Here is a 20,239-nt window from a genome sequence, read left to right as displayed (position 1 = left end):
CCGCATCGCTTCCGCGTTATGGAGGAAATGCACGTCTTCTTCATGTGTTTCTCGCGTGTTTTTCACATGCTTCCTGAAAACGTTGAAAAAAAAGGTTGAGCTTGAATCGAAGCTCTGGGTGTCTGCCAACTAGTGGTCAAGAGTACAAATGAGATTTTACACTGTACTCGCGTCTATCGTCTGTTTTAATCAGTGACGTTGTTTGTCGCAATTTTGCGACTTTGGCGGGTAAAGGGTTAACATATGGCATAGGCTACAAGCGAATTCACGGCATACAAACAGCTTCGTGATGAGGCCATCCTTAAAAATATTTTTGTTTGCAGTAACAGCCAAAAAAAAATAAAAATGGGTCGGTAGGTAGGTCAATATTTTTTTTTTTCAAGATTCAAAGTAAAAAAAAAAGTACAATTTTGGTCATGGTGATTACGTAGGAATGAATTTACACAAATGTGCATATCGTGACGTAACTGACTGGGTCTTCAACCCGTGCCTTCAGGCGCACCATTGCAAACCTCATTCTGATGCAGGTTATATAGACCAGCCTTTCTCAAACTTCTTTGACCTGAGGCCCGGTCATGGCAGACTTTTGGGTCATAAGGCTCATCTACATGTACCCAGAAAGAAGGCTACAATAGCTCTTGGCCACGTTATATTGAAATTTGACTATACAATACTCAATGCTATACAGTGTATTATACAGTCTCTGCTCTGTTTCTAAGGAAGTTCTAAAAAACAACGTCGTTCTATTAAGTTTCGTTAAATAAATAAATAGCCTTCCAACAGGTTGAAGCGGAGCTTTGATACCAACGTTATCGATTAGTTTCAGTTTCTCTCGCGCAGACGCGCATTGAATGAATGCTCATACCACCACTTAATTGTAGGGCTCCATGTTTAATGACATCGATAGCAGAAACGTTTGTTTTCTTTTTTCGTCGATCCGCGGTTTCTTGATCAACTGCGCAGCAAATTATCAGATGAAGCACCGGGCCTAATTTCACTCCACGACTCCGCGGACCAGCAGTCTCCATGTTGCGGACCCATATTTTGAGAAATGCTGAATAGACCACAACAAATTTCAATACTCCGACACGGTCACCGTTAGACTAGGGGGAGAAGGGATGAGAAAAGATCTGGCCACAGTTCTTCCAGAACTTCGTGCCAAGTAAAAGCGTTATCAGTTTGTGTGAATGAAACGAAGCGTAGGCCATAGTGTGACATGCGTAAAACCAATGGTGTAGAGATGACGCCACAGGTTTTTTTTAAGTGAGCCACGTTTGCATGTAGGCAATTTATATTCACAATACTTGGGCCTACTAAAATAAATATTATTTTATTGCGTTTGTATTGGTTGTTTAGAGTAAAAAAAACAATCGGTCGGTATTAACGCAAGTTTACAACCGGCAAGTCGGTCGGACTAAAAGGGGAAAAAAATAAATATTTGGGTCGGTTCTAAATTGACAGGGTCGGTCGGGTTACGGCAAACGAAAATATTTTTAAGGATGGCCTGAAATATAACTAATATCATTTTTTATTGTCACCAGGCCTATAAGTAGGCTATTTATTGTGTAACCTACAAGTGAACGATGACACCATAGGCTACACTGTGGCGGAGCAAGACCCCATCAGTCGGATAGCTAAACAATGTAACCGTGTTCAGAACGTAGGCTAGCCATATGGGCTGCAGACTTGTCTTTGGGCTTGTAATCACCTGACACATCATGCCGCATATATGTCCTGAATAATGAGAGGCTAAGTGCGGATTTGATGCACTTAACTTACTCAAGACTTTCAGAAAACAATTTCGAGATGACGTTGGCCGTTGTGCTTTTACAGTGTGTTAAGTGAATCTCGTGATATTATGTTGCAGCGGCGCTGAAAATCCAGCGGCGGCGCTGCGCCGCTGTTAAATACACTGTAGGGGAAACACTGATATTTGGCTGACTGCAGACGCGCCACTTCCCTCCCAATATTCCAAGATTAAGATAGCATGAAGTGCTTTTTGTAGGCTACTGTCATAAAAAAATAGTTAAAACGAATAGCTTTTTGCAATTTGACAAAACACTGGTCCTCATTTTGCGAATGCGAGGACGATATGAGCCTGTTGCATTTAGTTCAGTGTTTCCCCTACAGTGTATTTAACAGCGGCGCAGCGCCGCCGCTGGATTTTCAGCGCCGCTGCAACATAATATCACGAGATTCACTTAACACACTGTAAAAGCACAACGGCCAACGTCATCTCGAAATTGTTTTCTGAAAGTCTTGAGTAAGTTAAGTGCATCAAATCCGCACTTAGCCTCTCATTATTCAGGACATATATGCGGCATGATGTGTCAGGTGATTACAAGCCCAAAGACAAGTCTGCAGCCCATATGGCTAGCCTACGTTCTGAACACTGTTACATTGTTTAGCTATCCGACTGATGGGGTCTTGCTCCGCCACAGTGTAGCCTATGGTGTCATCGTTCACTTGTAGGTTACACAATAAATAGCCTACTTATAGGCCTGGTGACAATAAAAAATGATATTAGTTATATTTCATCACGAAGCTGTTTGTATGCCGTGAATTCGCTTGTAGCCTATGCCATATGTTAAGCTTGAGCAATTCCTCTGATCCAAAGCCTGCTTTGACACATTGACACTAATGTGAAACATGCATCCTCCTCTCCTAGCCTACATCAAATAAAAGAAACCAATTCATGATTACCGAAATGAATTTAACATGGGGGGAAAAAAGTTTGCTGCGATTTAGCCTACTGTTGTGATGCGGTTCTTTCTGCTGATTGGATTTACGTCCGGTGTCGTCAACTCTGAGAACTCTTGCTCCAGCTGACAATTTTATCCAGAGAGCTGATTTCCCAAAGATGAGCCTCCATCAACATTCAACGACAAATTATTAAAACGTAAGTAATGCAATAGAGTAAACCAATGTGCTACAAGGTGTATGGTCTTAACGTTAATTGTAGCCTAGACTTGTAACGTTAGCGTAGGGCTACATGTAATGTTTGCATGGGAAAGCTAGGCGAACACAGTCTAGGCCTGTTTAAACTTTCTGATAGTTAAAGGAAATATGAGCATATGTTGGCATATACGTATAGCCTAAATTCTGTCCACTTAGTTATAATAGGCTATCACAAACAGACCTTTTCTACGTTTGCGGCATTAGACATAGGAGCCTACATTCTCTTATCAGAAAGACGTGTTCTCATAACTTCAGCGTTCTCTTGACGGTGAGACGAACGGTCGCACTTCAATCAAGTAGCCTAGGTCCTTTTCGAGTTAATTGTGAGTGAGTTGTATGGTAACTGTGGGAGTGATGTAGAAGAAAAGTGAGTATTTACTTTTTTATACGTGGGTTTGTTGTTTTGGGACTGAGAAATAGACTACAAGGAGAGCATCTGGCTACGTGCATGCGTGTCAGCATTAATGGCCCCCCAACAATTCAATTCAATTACCAAAGAGCCTTAGAGATGTTCTTTGAAAAGCCCAGAAAAATTAAGTGCTCGCAGATTGGGTGTGGCCTTTGCCATTAAGACAAATTTAAATAAATTGTAAATAATCTTTTTCTGGGTTGTGCCATTTCATTTTTCTTCTATCATTTTTAACCAATAATGTAAAAGAAAGCTGAAAATGTCCACAAAAGAAACACGAAGGTATGATATATATAAAAAAAATAAATAAATAAATAAAAAAAATGCGCAACCCCCCCCCCCCCCACCACCCCACCCCACCCCCCAGTAATAGCACCGCTGCTGGAAAAATTTCTAGGGGAAACACTGTAGTTAGATGTCCGAGTCACGCATAATGTTTGAAAACCACTGGCTCGTAATCACAATAATTTAACACACGACAGTTGGATAACCTACTTAATCATGTCCCCATGCCTACATTTTTGTGAGTAGCATAGAGATCGTTAAAAACAATAAAGTATGGCTCTCCGTTTGGGACATCGAAAACTTATATTTTTAATAGACTACCGTCGAAGATGCTGACTTGCAAAAGCCTCGGGATAACACGTTATCTCCACTATTATCAGTCATGCCCCTTGATCAAAGTGGGGAATGAAATAAAAGTTTGAGAACCACTAGCTTAACAAGTTACCTGTCCAGAACACAGAATCTGTTGCAATATTCAAGTCAAGTCAAGTCAAGTCAAGTTTATTTATATAGCACATTTCATACACAGAGGTCATTCAATGTGCTTTACATAAACAAAACCAAACGATAATAACAAATAAAAGCATAGAAGGGCAATATAGTCAAAGAATAGTTAAAAGGTAAAGATCATAATAAAAAGAAAACATAAAACACAAGGTAAAATCATTTAAAAATAAAGAATAATTAGTAAGCAAAAACAAAGGCAAAAGTAGTAAAAAAAGTAATAAAAGACAAAGTAGAATAATTATCGAGGCAGATTCAGAATTTGTAACTCGGCACAGTTAGCAGAAAGCGTCTGAGAACAGTTTGGTCTTAAGTCTAGATTTAAAACTGGCTACAGTTGGGGCCTTTTTAATGTCATCCGAAAGTTGGTTCCACAGCTGAGCCGCATAGCAGCTAAAAGCTGCTTCACCATGTTTAGTTCTAACTGTAGGTTTTACTAGCAGGTTTTTCACCTGGGACCTGAGAGGACGAGAAGGTGTGTACTGCTGAAGCATGTCTGACAAGTATTTAGGTCCTGCTCCATTTACTGATTTATAAACAAGCAATAGTGCTTTAAAGTCAATTCTGTGACTTACTGGAAGCCAGTGCAAGGACTTAAGAATTGGAGTAATGTGGTCAGTTCTTTTAGTTTTTGTTAGAGTCCTAGCTGCTGCATTTTGTATCACCTGAAGCTGTTTAATAGTCTTTTTAGGAAGGCCTGTGAACAGTCCATTGCAGTAATCAACCCTGCTGGAGATAAATGCATGAATGAGTTTTTCTAAGTCATGTTTTGACATCAGCCCTCTGAGTTTGACAATATTTTTGAGGTGGTAAAAAGCTGATTTAGTTATCGCTTTCATGTGGCTGTTGAAATTTAGATCACTGTCAATTAATACACCAAGATTTTTAACAGTATCCTTTGCCTTCAACCCTTTTGTGTCAAGGAGAGTGGCAACCCTAAGTCTTTCCTCATTTTTACCAAATATAATTACTTCAGTTTTTTCTTTGTTCAGCTGAAGAAAATTTTGAGACATCCAGGTGTTGATTTGTTCTATACACTGACACATAGATTCAAGAGGACCATAGTTGTTTGGTGATAGAGCTAAGTAAATTTGTGTGTCATCTGCATAGCTATGATATGAAATCAAATTATTTTGAATGATTTGTCCAAGTGGGAGCATATAGAGGTTGAATAATAGTGGCCCCAAGATCGACCCCTGGGGAACACCACAGGTCAAGGACGTTGGTGTTGAGGTACAGTTTCCGATGGCAACAAAGAAGCTCCTTTCTTGTAGATATGATTTTAGCCAGCTGATAACTATGCCTGTAAATCCAACCCAGTGTTCTAGTCTGATGATCGGCGATGATATCGGCAAATGTTTGTTTTCCAAAGTAAGAATTTCACTTCCCCATGCACCTTCGACAATACCTGGCCTACCTGGTATCATTACAAACATTATTCTGTGTCCTAAAACCGGCATATTTTATGGCATTGTGTCATGTAAGTTCGTTGCAAAATCTAGAGAAATGTGTGAGGTGGTCAGCGGGGGACAATTGAGACACACATTGGATTGTGTTATTACTTGAACATTCCACACTATCCACAGCTGTGCTAGGCCTATCAGGGGCAGGAGGATTACTGTCAGCGCAGGCTTAATATCAAATTCTTCAACAGAAGGCCTCGAATGTTGTCTTGTTTGTGGAGCGCTTTGCTTCGCTTCTGTAATTTCGGCTTCATTGAAAATGAGGGCTTCCCTCAATGACCCTCCGAGAATAAATAGAGGTTGAATGAATGAATGAATGCAGGCTTGCCCAAAATAAAGGCATGTGGTTTGCGCAGCCTACAGTAAATAACAGACCCGCCAGAATGTGCGTTATGATGCTTTTTTACGAGCAAGATGTTTTTGGTACCCTACGCACACTGCATGTTCTTAAATAACAATGATCATCAGTAATATTCGACCATTAATTTAGGTAAATGGGCAAGCGTGACCACCTTGATTGGCTGATTGGCTGATGATTGTAACGCGGGCATGATTCCAAACACCTCCCTTACGATGATGAGTGACAGATCTCAGAATGTGTGCGCTACACAAGGACGGAAGATGATGAATAACTGGGGCCGTAGGCTGTTCACAAAGGCTTTTATCTTACTACTAGGAGTAGGCTACTCCTAAATCGCACTTAAAGATTTTAGATTGGAGTTTTCTCTTAAAAGTTATTCACAAAGCCTTTCAGACAACTCCTAAACTAGGAGTGTCTTCGTGGCTATGGATGACGTCATTACTCATGCACGAGCTTGACTGAAGTGACCACCTTGATTGGCTGACGATTGTAACGCTGGAATTCCAAACACCTCTCTTCCGATGATGACTGACAGGTGACAGGTCGGAGAATGCGTGCGCTACACAAGTAGTGCAAAGGACGGAAGATGATTAATAACTGAATAAAAAGGCCTAGCCTAAATGAATAAAGAGTAAGGCAAAACAAATAGCTTAGTAGCCTAATGAAACATAGGCCTATGGATTGATGCAGTAGCCTACCTTTGCAACATTATTAAATTAATCTGTCACCATATCCCTAGGCTACGTTTGCAAAGAGGAGAACATTTTAATTTGATTCACAATGAAACGTTACATTTCATTTACATGTTAACAATGAGTAGTTTTGGTTGTTGTTGGTGGCGTTATTGCATCCCTTTTATGAATGCAAAATTGTTCCCTCGCGATTGGAAGCTCCTGTTGCGCATAGGCTATTTCAAAACATCGCAACGTAAAATGCCACAAAAAAGCTGTTTATGAATAGGTCTTAGTGAGTTAGGAGTCCTCTCGACTTAAGCTGTCCCAGACTTAGGTGCTACTTTTAGGTCTAAAATGCTTCGTGAATTACTTTCTGTGAAAAAATTAGGAGTCCTAAAGTTAGGAGTGACACGCCCATTATTTTTAGGAGTTGCTCCTAAATTCGCCAGTTAGGAGCTACTTTTAGCCTTAAAATGCTTTGTGAATACGGCCCCTGAATAAAAAGGCCTAGCCTAAATGAATCAAGGCAAAACAAATAGCCTAGTAGCCCAATGAAACATACGGATTGATGTAGTATCTTTGTAACATTATTAAATTTACTATGCCTACGTTTGCAAAAGAGAACATTTTAATTTGATTCACAATAATGTTACATTTAATTTACATGTTGACAATGATTAGCCTAGTTTTTGTTGTTGTTGCGGCGTTATTACATGTTAGTTATGCCTACAATGCAAAATTGCTTCCTCGCGATTGGAAGCTCCTGTAGCTGCATAGGATTTCAAAACCGCAGGTTTGTGAATAGGTCTGTGAGTAAGGAGTCCTCTTGACTTCTTTTAAGATGTCAGAGGTGGGAAGGTGTGATTTTTTGGGGGAAGGGCCGGATTAACTGGGCACAATTGTCTGATGGCCCCCCTTCCCCCCAGCCAACGTGAATCGGGTGGTTAGTTAATAGGCCTATCGTGAAGATTTTTCCTGCCATCTAAGGCACGAGCGCATCTGTGAGGCCAAGCCTCACCAAGTAGCTCGTTTGTTTACAACTAACATTCTATTTAATTAAACTGCTTTATAGGCTATGCCGAAATAGTTTTCAACATTTTGAATATTAGTGTCGGGTGAATTGAAATGTTCTCAAAGTAGCCTTATGGCTGAAAGCTGCTTGGGACCCCCCCCCCCCCCCCAATCAAGCAATATAACCATACCGTTTTCACATATTTGGCCATAAGCCGTTTATCATAGGCTATCATGAAACCAAACTACAAAGGCGAACACTTTAACAGGGGGAATTAATTGGGCATGAATCATGCTGAACGCTATTTCGCTACCTTAGAATAATAAGGTTCTATCTGCGTTTTCAGTAGGTACAACCGGGACGATTTGAAACGGGGACGAATGAAACATTCCGGTTTTCTCCGAGTGCAACGATGATAGACAGTCACCATTTGGACAAAACATGGAGCATATTAACCTCCGTTGCTCAGCCAAATGCCTTCCTGTTACGTCCTAGTATCACGGAGTTAAGCGATTTTTGATGGTCACAAGTTTACTTCATTAGCGGTTTATTTTTTTGGATTATTAAAGAGTGTTTTTCATTTAAAGGTTTGACTTTGTGCTTATTCAGTAAAGCATTTAGTGCTCTCCCCAATCCCAGACGTTCACATTGCATGTTTGTTTGTAATGGATGCAACCGCGAGATACGCGCTTGTCATAGGTGCTGATACCGTGGGTGCTCCGTCGCTCGAGCACCCACGGAAAACATCCAGCACCCACGTGTGCCAGCTTACAGTCCCGGCTAAATTTACATTAATTTAAAATCAAACATCGCAGTTCATGTTAAATTCAGCATCTCTCATAATGTGATTGGCTATGTTGGTCAATCCCCTAGTCCATATACTAACCACCAATGTGACCGTCTCTCGTATGAAAATTCCTGACACTTCCCACCTGAAGAAAAAACGCAAGGCTTTGTCGGGTCTCCAGCCCCAAATGTTTAAAATGTATATAGCCCTGAATATCATTTTAAAAGTAGTCTGACAAAGCTTATTGTTTTGTGACACAGCTAAACACTGGTACCTCATAGAACGTCTATAACATAGCCTAGGTCTCACAAAAGTAAAGCAGATAGAAAGAACTCACGCAAATCTAGCCTACAACACGCAGACCGCTTAATGCGCAGGGGAGAGAGAGCGCACGCACAGGTGTTTTATGATTGTTGGCTTCTGATGGTATCTTGCTAATTCACTGAAGAAAGACTTATAATTATGGATAGAAAGATAATGATGTAATTCGGTCCTTGAGGGTATTTTTAATTGCGACAAACAATGGCACTAATTAAAATAGACGATAGATACTCTCCTCCTCTAGTTGCTAGACATCCAGAGCTTTGATTCAAGCCCAAATTCGCTGCACAAAGTTTTCAGGAAATACTTGTAATACACACGAGAAACACGAAGACGTGCATTTGTTTGTAATGACGCGGAAACGATGCAGGCCATAGATTTGAAATATAGGCCTACGCCAAATGTTGAAAAAAAGTTCACGTGTGATGAAGTCATGGGTAGGCTATGTTATTCACCTATTTAAATTCTGAAGGAGAATATCTGCCTTTTGGAGATTATGATCGATCGTCTATTGACACTGACAATTTGACAGTGATAGTCACGGTGCGTCTTTTGCGTATACGACGGTGTCCACTAAGCATACCATGCTTATTACCCTCTGCCCAACATAGCTGGAGGTGGCAGTGCTAATCGTGATGATAGTGTCCGTAATGGACGTGGTACAGACAGCAGGGGTAGTAAAAATAGGGCTCTGAAGAACTACAATGTCACCCGCGATAGGAACTGATTTGACCAGGCTACTTTATTGTAGGCCTGTAATAACGGTTTGTGGTTATAGTAATAGTTTACTATGGTTGGTTTGCATCTTAGGCCTACTGTTTTCCTGTTATTTTTTTATGTGGGTAATATGACAAAAAAGAAAGTAAACCTGCTCAAATATGTTCAACATCCAGTATTTACTGAAAGGTGCATAATTTGAGGTGCTTACCATCCAGTGACAGATTAGATGGGTAAATGTACCCCCTCCATAAACTTTTGATTATACTCAAAGATTTTTATATTTACAGTAGAACATTATCTCTGACCATTTTCAAGGCATAGCCTTTTAAAATTTTGATCTAAAAATCCAATTATGTTGTTTTCTGTCAAGAGAGTGGTGCCGGAACGATTTTAAGGCTATTTCGCATAGGCTACTCAATGGTGCTATTTCACACGCATTATAGCGACCCCCACTCACCGGGGTTAGGTGGAAGGTGTTAATAGACGATTGGCATAGCCTACAGTGGATTAGGGCTGTCAAAATTGCTCAAAAATGACGTTTGAATATCCCCTCTAAAATAAACACATGTATTCAAATATATTGGAATATCTAGGCTATATCATTTGCGCATTATGTCCGTGACGCACATCATGTCATCTGTTTTTAACTTTTTGGAAACTTTTGAATTAACTGAAAGAAGATAAAAAAATTTCGTTAGTTTTGGAAGTTTATTTTTTTTGTTTGTATGGTTATATTGCTTGACAGGGAGCAAGCAGCTTTCAGCCATAAGGCTACTTTGAGAACATTTCCTAATTCACCTGATACTGATATTCAAAATGTTGAAACTATTTCGGCATAGCCTATAAGCAGTTTAATTAAATGTAATGTTAGTTGTAAACAAACGGGCTACTTGGTGAGGCTTAGCCTCACAGATGCGCTCGTGCCTTAAATGGCAAGAAAAATCTTCACGATATAGGCCTATTAACTGACCGCCCGATTCACGTTGGCTGGGGGGCAGGGGGGGCCATCAGACATTTGTTCCCAAGGCTCTATGAATTGTTAATCCGGCCCTGCCCCCAATGAACGCAACTTTCCAACTCTGAGACAGCTTAAAAGAAGTCGAGAGGACTCCTAACTCACTAAGACCTACTTACTGTAGGCTGCGCAAACCACAGGCCTTTTTTTTGGGCAAGCCTGCATTCGAGGCAGGCTTTCTGTTGAATAATTTTATATAAATCCTGCGCTAACAGTAATCCTCCTACCCCCCGCTACCACAGCTGTGGATAGTGTGGCATGCTCACACGTTATGTCTCCTTCTTGCAAACTAGGCCTATAGCCCAACCATTTACGTCTTCAAAAAATAACAACTTGCCAGATATGCCTTCATATCTTTGGGCTTCATTCAGCATTTTGTTCTTCCAGTGGAAATTACTCCAGCTGCCTGCTGCATCCTTTCTGTTTGTATTGTTTAGAAAATGTTTGACGTCTTGAGTTAGTGCATTAAACATTGTTTGCTGGTAACCCGCCACAAATAGCCTACAGATTCTTGCGTGCGTACATTCTCTATTCTCTCCAAAATGTGCCCGTTCTATAGGCTGGCCAAGTGCGTAATTCTGCGGCATAAAGCAGATGTATTGTTTATTGTACAGAAAAATAAAAATAACCTGTCAAGCAGTCAATTGACTACATTGCAGTCAATAAGTAGGGCAAATTAATATACGAAAGCAAAACGTGGGTCATAGTTGTCCAAGACTCTGCTGATAGGCCAAACCCATGAACAAAGACACATTGATATCTACAATAGTTTTTTTTGGCGAAACAAACTCATAGCCGAACGTTGCAATAAATACATAGACCATCTGGACTAAGTCATCAACACAGTCATAGCACTGAAGGGAGAGGCAACTGGCATGTGATCTCCCCACAGGCCAATGGATGTACAAGTTTTCTCCTGTGCCTACGATATTTAATCCAGTGTTTTGTCAAGTTGCAAAATGCTATTCCTTTTAACAAATTTTTATGATAGTAGCCTATACAAAAAGTACTTCATACTATCTTAATTGCTTTATTCTCAATACTTGATGACAGCCGCCATTGCGCAGCAGTTATCAGTTCCCTGTCCAAGAGTTCAAATCTGGGTTAAGATTTTGACAACAATATTCACATTGTTGTTTACCTTCTTTCTTCAAAAGTTTCTTTTGTGCAGATCATATTATCAAAATCAGAATCAGCCTTCTTAGCCTGGTTTGCGTAAACTAACAAGGAATCCCCCCCCCCCCCCCCCCCCATTAAAATCAAAGGCTACATATTCTCAACTGACTCGTCAAAAAGTGCGCACCTTATTATTATCTGCAGGTGTGTGACTTTGACTTACGTGCACGTGGCTGCAAATTGACTTTTAATTTATGTATTTTCTGCCTTGGACTAGGGGTGGGCGATATGGACAAAAAATAATATCTCGATATTTTTTGTGATTTTGAAGATAACGATAATTAGTCGATATCCTTTAAAACATTGTTTTTGTTAAAGTCTGAGTTACTTTACAGCTCATTATTTATGAATAGCATCATTACAATAATAACCAATATCCTAACCTGTGACTTTTTAACCAAATCAACCAATGCATTGTCACTCTGACACATTTCCAATTCTGCCCCCACTTGTGTGTGTGGCAATGACATGGTCTAGACAGCTACATTAGAGAAGATGAATAGGCCTAACAGTTTCCCAAGAAAAAGTCTGAAGCTGAAGCTCAAGAGCAGTTTAAGAGCAATCATGTAGGCTAGCATAGAAACTAATGTGTTAGCTTATGGCTAATGTATATGAGAAATCCCATAGAGATGCTAACGGTTAGCATAATCGGTAAACGTAGATACTTAGAGCGAACTTAAGTCCATTTACAAAAGAGTTACATAAAAATAGTTCTTTGTTTACAACTGACTATTAAAATACTCAAAGGCTAATGTTTTCTCTCCATATAATACTGTGTGGGAAAAAACGTGACTGTCTCATCAATGCTACTTCAACAGAAGTAGCCGCATAAAATCCCAAGTAGGCTACTCTCGCTGCACAAAATAAACATTTGGCATGCGTGTGACAACGTTGTTGTGACCCACTAGTGATCACGTGACACTTGCTCTGCTGCAGCCAGGGGCTTCTCCCGGATACACCTCCTGGGAATGTATGAGTCTTCAATGCGTGATTGAGTGTTTTTTCCCCATAAGTAATTTAAATACTCGATAATGTCAATTCGCACATCGTTAAAACAACAATTACGATATTATCGCAGACGATATATATCGCCCACCCCTACCTTGGACATTTTAAAATATGGATGTATGGTGGTTAGAAGTGTAAATATCAATTAGAAACCTACATATGTATAATTATTAATTTGCAAACAAATAACTGGCGTCAGTGACGTCTTTGACATGAAGATCCCCGGAACTATGCTTCTACTAGCATTCTACCACAGGTCGAAAGGTCAACTTTACGATAGTGGTTGCGAACGATCGTTGCTACTATGGTTTTGGGAAACACTAACGTAGTGTAACGATGCATTGGACTATGTAAGTTCCACCACCATAGTTCAAACTATCATTTGGGAAACAGTTTTGTCGTACTTACATAGTTTCAACCATGTTAGTTGCTAACGTAGTTAGCTTTTGGGAAACGCACCCCTGATGTCTGATGTGTGATCAGTGGAATATGGGGAGGGAAGTGGCAGTGTTTTTTTTTGCGCGTCTGCAGAAGTCAGCCAAATATGAATGTAATTCTGCGGCATAAAGCGTATTTGTTTGTTGTACAGAAAAATAAAAATGACATGTCAAGCAGTCAATTGACTACATTGCAGTCAAGAAGTAGGGCAAATTAATTTACAAAACCAAAACGTGGGTCATAGTTGTCTAAGCCTCTATAGCGTAGCCTGTTAAAAACGTCGCTAGATAGTATTAAATCGCCAACAACATTGTTTTCTGCAGAAGCCTACCCAAGGCTACAGATTAATTCTGAACAGTTATTTCGTTACCACCGTGTAGTCAAGCCTTAAGCCATACCCAAGTAGCCTAAATCGAGGTAATGTTTAATTATGCATATTTTGTTATTGAATTCGTAGGCTGGGATTCCTCTCGGCAACAATTATGTTTAACGGTAGCCTCCTGCTTTTTCAGAAGGGGCTGCAGGCAGGCTACTGACAGAGCGATGTACAGTGGCAGAGCGACGCACAGTGGCTGAAAGTGGTACTAAAGTTTCACGCAGCTTCACTCCGCGTAATGCGCGACTGAAGTGGCCATTTGAAAGCAACGCCCACTGTAGCATTAAATTGGATTTGATCCTGAAATAGCGAAACTCATACATATGTCCCTCACCTACATAACACTTTACTCACTGAGCTAACACATCCCTTATGAATTGGTCATGCGGACATCTATCATAACGTAGGCAACATGTTGTCCTCAGGTAGTCTATCTGAAACAAGTGGTTGTCCTTGATCTAAAACGGGTTACCTTGGGCTGCAACTATAGTCAATGAAAAGTTTTAGTAAGCTACTATTCTATCTTTGTGGTTAATCAACTAAAAATAAAAAGATGTCTTGGGTGCTGACGTTATTATAGTAAATTCTGAGATATGAAATTATAAGAAATATTTACATATTAGCGCATCAGAGGGGTATTCCAGAAAGGAGGTTTAACAAACACTGAGATAAAACTTAACCTCTGGGTTGTCTGAACCTGTGGCGACTAAACCCGAGCTGTCGGTTCCAAAACACCGGTTACCAGTTAGTTCAATCAACCCTGTGTTAGATAACCTAGAGTTGTGTGCGTTCACGGCGAACTTATAAAGGCATCATCTATTGAGAGTCGAAACCATGAGTGAAACCGACGAAACGAAGATCACTGTATTTTTCAGAGGCGGAGTAGCAAGGTCTCCTCAAGGCTTACAAGGAGGAGAGAACTGTAATAACAAAAAAAGAGCAATACTTGAGCGTCTGCCAAGGAACGAGACCTTGCTTGGCAGAGAATAGCCTAATTGACCGTGAAATTTTTGTTTGGCTCATTCAGCATTATACCGCACAGTAAAAAAAAACGTACATCAGTGGTTCTCAGGTGTAGGGACCAGGCATGGACGGATTATTATTAACTTTCGGGCCCCTGGGCCCACATGTAGGTCTCCTTAATAGGGTAATAAGGTCTCCACTAATTGTTGCATATGTGGAAGGGGGGTTTGGGGGTCCTCCCCCAGAATTTTTTTAATTTGTTTGATGTAATTTCCTGTATTCTGGTGCATTTTGGGGATGGCCAATACTAAATTCAATGAGATTCATAGCCTACATCCTGATGTGTTGATATTGAGGCAATGATTCCATGCAAAGGCTTGGGCTTCAGGGCCCCCTGACACCTTGGGCCCCTGGGTCTGGGACCGGAAGGGCCGTGCAGTAATCCATCCCTGGGACCAGGGTCCCAGAGTTAAATTAACATTGGTATCAAAGGGATCTAGCCTACTACTAGGACCATGGGCGTCGGAGGCATTGTGAAAGTGGGTGGGACATGTCAGCAGGGGGTATGGGGGTCCTCCCCCAGAAAAAATGTTTTGGACTAGATGCAATTTCCTGAATTCTGGTACATTTTAATAGGTTATTTAGATCTACTTCTATATAACAAAATAAAGCCAGCCTACGAAATTAATAAAAAGTAAATCATGCATAATTTAAAAATAACTCAATATATAGGCTACTTGGCTACGCAAGAAGGTTTCCATTACAGCACCGTGGACGTTCAATGAACGCATGAAAGCGGATGGTTTGTTTGAAATCCCGACACTCTTTCAACTACATGGAACTTAATAGTGATCATCAAATACCTCCAACAGTCCAAAAGTAAATTAAATATCAAACTAAACCAAAAATGTCATGCTTTTGAAGGCCTACCAGTATGCCGCTCCAAGAAACGCATGTCTCAAAATAAAACCCGCATAAAAAATAAAGGGCTGTCTCGAATACAATCCTGCCCCTAAAGGCCTGTACTTTGTCTTAAGACCCTGGCCATAATTTGAGGATTTACAGTATTGAAGTAGACAAACTGGCTTCAGATATCCAACAGTGAGTGAATACGAGATTGTGCAGTTTTAGCTGTGGTTAGTGACGTGACGCTGTTAATGGGGAGTTTTACATAGCCTAGCGTAAACCTATAGGTTATTATTTATTTGGCGTACCTATAAGGCTTTTTACCTTATCAAAAGTGAGGGGGACGACTGATCTCTTCAACACTGCCGGGGATTTGGCGCTTGTCACTGTGTGTGTGACAGAAGCGGAATGGGAGAATGCGTGTTAAAAAAAAAAAAAAAAAGTTTATGAGCGTTTTACGCGCAAATGGGAGAATCCAATGAAAATGACAATGAAGCACTAAACAGATGCTGAAAACAGCACTGGTATTTCGCACGGCAAAAGTGTGTGTGTGTGTGTGTGTGTGTGGGGGGGGGGGGGGGGGGGGGGTTTGTAGTGGGTGGGTGTTTTGTAAGAATTTAAGAAATGTTTTAACTTTTAAATGCATTAATCAGGTGCACTTTCAAAATAAATCCAGAGGTCAGACTTGCTTATTTTCATGGAAATATTTGTGCTGTAGCCTAAGCTATTTTGTACTTAAGAATTATAACCATGCATACACAGGTGGAATAGTTATGGTGATATTGCAATAAGCTCAAAACCACAAAAACATATGCTACATTTCACAGTTCAGAAATGTGTGTACATTTCAGCACTCCATGAAATGATGCAGAAGTGGTCACCTGTGTTATTCAGCTAGTTAATTTAAGATAATATATTGGTCATTGTAATAGCCATAGCATATAGCCTACATGCTATTCCTTTTTCAAGATGTACCCATATCTGCATGATGTGAATGTTTGCATATGGCTTATGTCAGGCTTTATATCAATATTTGTGTCTCGTTATTTGATTTTCTTCATATTTTTGCATAATGTCACTAGGAAGCATGCCAATATAAATATATTAATTTATCTGTGTAAGTGGGATTGGCTGGAACCTGACAATATAAGAACCATGATAATGGGATAATCTATGGCTGAGCAATTTACAAAAATAGGATGGCTTCTGAAGTAGCATCGCAAATGAGAGAAAATGTAGAAAATTCCACAAACAGAGGGTGCTCTTCAACCCTCTCACCGTCTCTGAAAGCATAACCGTGGCTCAACAGGTAGATCTATAGATAGGCTAAACTCATTTTTCAGGCATCTGACCGACCGGGTTGACACTTCAGCGTGAGAAATCTGGGGTGTGGCGTGTGAGTGTGTGAAACTAATCAAATGTGTCTCACGGCCAATGCGTGAGAGTTGGCAGCTATGCAGTAAGGTGTAGGCCTGCCCTAACGCACCCTGTTGAAATGTGTCGCTCAAATTAGATTCCCGGTACATCATTCCTGGCATCGTGTAGGCCTACTGAGCGCTGCCATTTCATGAAACATCACATATCTTCTGGCAATTATTAAAATAAAAACACCATTAAGAGAGCATCCAAAAATAGAAGTGGCCTATGACCTATCCATTTGACCTTAAGGACATTCTGAAAAACCCAAAGCCCGTTAATTGAAGCTCACCAGCTAAGACAGCCTATCGTCGGTGCACATTTGGAAAACTTAATAAGTGATGCTGACCTGCCAGTTGGTGAAACTACACTTTAATGATCCTTGTGGGTTTGTGTCCAGGAAAACGAATGAAGTTGCGCAGGAACTGCTTTAGCGCAAAGCAAACTTTACACACCAACCGACAGCTTGCCATATGCTCTGCGTCTCCAACACTACAAAAACTCCCAGTCGGAGAGCGTGTGTAGCCTATTAAAAAAAAAACTATTTTATCCCAAATGCCATCAGCATTTTTTAACCAAACTTAGTGACAACACGCATACCCGGCTGAGCTGTTATGTAGTCTACATTTAAACTTATTTATTAATTTTTTATGTTTTCCCTTTTTTGTACTGTAGGCTACTTGTTTTAATTATATCTTCAACGTGTCTCCGATGTTGTTTGTCCATCTGTCTGGTGAGCCAAAGACGTAGGCTAGCTAGCCTACATTAAAGATTTATTTTATTATATTCTAATCCACCATGCGTAGCCTAATGTAGGGATGGAGAATGCTTTTCAAGTAGCCTATATTTAGGATTCAGCTGAAAAACTCGAGCGCTCTTCAAAAACTTGTTTGGAAAAGAATAGATAGGCTATCATGTGATGTCGCGGTCTTATCTAACCTGACTCTCGCCAGATGAATTTTGTTCCGCCTAGCTCCACTCATCCATCTGGGACCAATCCATTGGAGTGTTGCTTCAGAAGGCTGGGCCTAATCAAAAAATGCTTGCATATGATTGAATAAGCCACTTGTCCGTCATCTATTGACGTGCTACTTCAACCACTCACATCGAAGCCAATCCATGACGCTGATAACAGTCTCACAGTCGCTTCTACGCTATGTCACATCTATGAAACTCCCGCCCTGCGTCCTGACTGGCTGTATTATAAAATCTCGTGCAGAAATCACTCTCAATGGAAGAGGTCCCAGATGGATGTGAGTGAAGCTAGGCGGAGCTAAGCGGAACTAAATTCATCTGGCGAGAGTCAGGTTAGGTCTTATCGCCCTCTCACGGTGAATTGCACGGATGAATATTACATGATTTTGTGCCTTTTTGTCAATCAGACCTTGGTCAAAATGAAACGCCATTGTGTGACAAGTGTAAAAATAGCGGCCTGGTTGAACATGCACTGAAATAACCAAACATAATTGAACATAACCTGAACAAAACCTACCCCCTACCAGGTTAAGTTCAGAGCCTATGTTACCATAGTTACTTACATAGCCTGATCATTTTAGCTTTCTGGAACTGAAATCCCAGGTTTACCACTAACTCTGGGTTAACATACCCAGTTAAGCCAGTAAACCTGCATTCTGGAATACCCCCCAGCCCAGATGTCTTGAAGGATTGAAGAAGCAAGTTTGAAACAATATAGCCTATTTTTCAAGTCAAGAAACGTTCTTGTGAGGGAGAATTCGACTTTAAACCAGACAGCCTAGTAGTAGGACGGAGTTATAGCCTAAAATAAGGACAATGTAACAATTTGTGTCACTAATACAACACAACATGTTGATAAGACGCTTAAGGTGGCCTATTGTTTATTGCAGGACGGGATCCAGTTTAATGCTATATTTTGCACAATATATATAGGCCTATATATTAGTGCTCATGGCTTTTGCGACCTCAAATCCGTCTAAACAATTTGTCTGACAACTCCTGCTGTAGCTGCAGTGAGCAATGCGACTACGCGCAAGGAAACCAGGTGGAAAACCCAGAAGACCGTATCAGCGCCATGCCCCCATCGATAAGCGACATTTATTTAACAACAATGTCACACACCTCCTCGTTTGATGCAAGTGGGGATGGGATTGGACCCTATCTACCAGGCTAACTGGCTGGCTGGGTCGTTCAGTTCAAAATTAACAAGTTATCAAAGATGGAAATGCAGATTATACAAGTGTCTTCAGATACTTGTGAAACACTGATATTAACATAAAAATTGAATAGCAATACAGACAGTGAGCAGGAAGGTAATGTTAGCACCATGCACTTACCTCAAATACTGTGGATTGTTAGGGTCGTTTCTGCCTCTCGCCGAATGTGATCGTAGATGTCCGAAGATTTGCCAGATACTATTTAGAACTGGCGCGTAATTTACTTGGGACATGGCGAGGGAGTGGAAAATACGATTGGACTTGTATTCGTAAAATATTGTGTCATGGTGACAGAGTGCCATAAAAACTGCACATGATAAAACCGCTCGTAGTTTTTTTTACAGGCGTCATCATGTACTACCGTTAGGGTCTGACCAGAGCCGGTGTTACCAGATATCATAGATATACTGTCTAGATGTCGCCTTGACTACTGCTGTTCATTGGAACGAATGCGTCAATCGAGACGCCATCTTGCCGCGGTGATCCACTCCTCTATAATGCATTAACGTCAATCTGAGCAAAGATCTAACAAAAATAAAATCACCAGAAATCGTCAAAATCTCCAGCAATTATCTAGTTTTTTGGGTTGCTCCAACTGACAGGCATGTATTTATGGTCGAGTCTAGAGAAGACTAAGCTTTTGACGATAATAAAGATACATTTTACCCGTCTAGCCCCATAGACTCCCATTCATTCTGCACTAGCTAGCGGCGGCCCCTAGAGGAACAATGAGTGAAGGTTCGATACAATGAAAGTAAACAGGCTCTCCGTAGACAGGCACTGATTGAGGCCACATACCTCTCGTCTCGTTTACTCGTATAAGTTGTAATCTTACCAGAAGTTGCTGTAGATCTGTAGAACATTTACTTCCGTGTTTTAACGTGGTCTGCTACTTCATACGCCAGTCGTTACTTTTTTTAATAATGGGGCAATGCTATGGGCAAACGAGATGTAGCTTAATTCACAAATGACAAAGCCATGAAAAAAGTGATTTTCTTACGTTTCAACAACAACGAAACCGAGTTTGCCATCATTGTGAGAAGTTCACAAATTTGTAGCTAATCGCTAAAAAGGTTTTCTGTCGCTGGGGATGGCCAAACGTCGCTAAATAGGTAACACTGACAATACGGGAGAACTAGTTTAGAGCTTCAGATCCCCGCTACAAGATGGCGGCGGTGTTGACGCATGCTGAGAAGCCGAAGGCGACATCTAGTCAGTATATATATCTATGACCAGATATACGGTTTCTGAGATT

General features: G+C 40.6%; 1 protein-coding gene across 1 annotated transcript in view; it reads right to left on the bottom strand.

The window, feature by feature from the left end:
- The window catches only part of fars2 (phenylalanyl-tRNA synthetase 2, mitochondrial), an 85,188-nt gene extending 65,708 nt beyond the window's left edge, over window positions 1-19,480 (bottom strand). Inside the window, exon 1 of the mRNA XM_042068047.1 lies at window positions 19,105-19,480. The gene's annotated coding sequence lies outside the window, so the exon portion shown is untranslated. The remainder of the gene's footprint in view (window positions 1-19,104) is intronic.
- Between the last annotated feature and the right edge of the window lie 759 nt (window positions 19,481-20,239).

The sequence above is a fragment of the Alosa sapidissima genome, chromosome 17 (assembly GCF_018492685.1).
Source record: "Alosa sapidissima isolate fAloSap1 chromosome 17, fAloSap1.pri, whole genome shotgun sequence".
NCBI lineage: Eukaryota > Metazoa > Chordata > Actinopteri > Clupeiformes > Clupeidae > Alosa > Alosa sapidissima.
The sequence above is the reverse complement of the archived record's forward strand: the minus strand, read 5'-3'. Positions and strand labels throughout refer to the sequence as shown.